We start from the raw sequence: 1,416 nt of genomic DNA, 5'->3' as shown, positions 1-1,416 counted from the left end.
TTTTAGCGGAGGCTGCTGCCGCTTTTGCTGCTGCTGCTGCTGCTGCTGCTGCTGCTGCTGCTGGCTGCTTCTGCCATTGCTGCGGCCTACCCAAATCAGCAGCAGCAACTGCAGCAGCAGCAACTGCAGCAGCAGCAACAAGTGCAGAAACAAATGCAGCAGCAACTGGAGGAACAACTGCAGCAACAACTGCAGCAGCAGCTGGTGCTGCTTTATGAGCAACTGCAGCAGCAACTGCAGCAGCAGCAGCTGCTGCTGCAGGAGGAGAAGGAGAAAGATGAGGACGATGATGTCTTAATGTTGTTTATTGCATTTGTGTAGGGTAAGACCCAGGTGTATGTACAGCTGCAAGAGAATAATCTGCTTCGCCTAGTTCTTGTGAAGCAGCAGCAGCAACAGCAGCATTATTTTGTTTGCTGCGGAGGACGAAGAGAGCGAGGAGCAGCAAGAGAGAGCCTACACCAACACCGGCAAGAAGATAAGTGTTGCTGCTGCTGCTGCTTGCTTGCTCGTCTCTTATACAAAACTCTGAGCCTTCACCTTTAAATAAAGTATAACCTGTATTGCACTGACAGGTATAGCTAGTTGCTGTTGCTGCGCAAGAAAGAACAGCAGCAGGAGATCCGCATGCATTTGCTGCGCAGGGGCTTGTATATTTACAGCGCTTCCCTACAGCAGCAGCAACAAGCTCATAGCCAGGGCTGCATGTACAGCTGAAACCTTCTGGGGTGTCTACGCAGCTATCTACACCTTCTGTTCCGCAGGGCAGACTGCTGCATGTAACCCAAATCAGCAGCAGCAACTGCAGCAGCAGCAACTGCAGCAGCAGCAACAAGTGCAGAAACAAATGCAGCAGCAACTGGAGGAACAACTGCAGCATGAAGTGCAGCAGCAGCTGGTGCTGCTTTATGAGCAACTGCAGCAGCAACTGCAGCAGCAGCAGCTGCTGCTGCAGGAGGAGAAGGAGAAAGATGAGGACGATGATGTCTTAATGTTGTTTATTGCATTTGTGTAGGGTAAGACCCAGGTGTATGTACAGCTGCAAGAGAATAATCTGCTTCGCCTAGTTCTTGTGAAGCAGCAGCAGCAACAGCAGCATTATTTTGTTTGCTGCGGAGGACGAAGAGAGCGAGGAGCAGCAAGAGAGAGCCTACACCAACACCGGCAAGAAGATAAGTGTTGCTGCTGCTGCTGCTTGCTTGCTCGTCTCTTATACAAAACTCTGAGCCTTCACCTTTAAATAAAGTATAACCTGTATTGCACTGACAGGTATAGCTAGTTGCTGTTGCTGCGCAAGAAAGAACAGCAGCAGGAGATCCGCATGCATTTGCTGCGCAGGGGCTTGTATATTTACAGCGCTTTCCTACAGCAGCAGCAACAAGCTCATAGCCAGGGCTGCATGTACAGCTGAAACCC

Source organism: Eimeria acervulina, genomic scaffold (genome assembly GCF_000499425.1).
Source record: "Eimeria acervulina Houghton genomic scaffold, Eah_scaff1118, whole genome shotgun sequence".
NCBI classification, from domain to species: domain Eukaryota; phylum Apicomplexa; class Conoidasida; order Eucoccidiorida; family Eimeriidae; genus Eimeria; species Eimeria acervulina.
Note: the sequence above shows the minus strand (reverse complement) of the source record.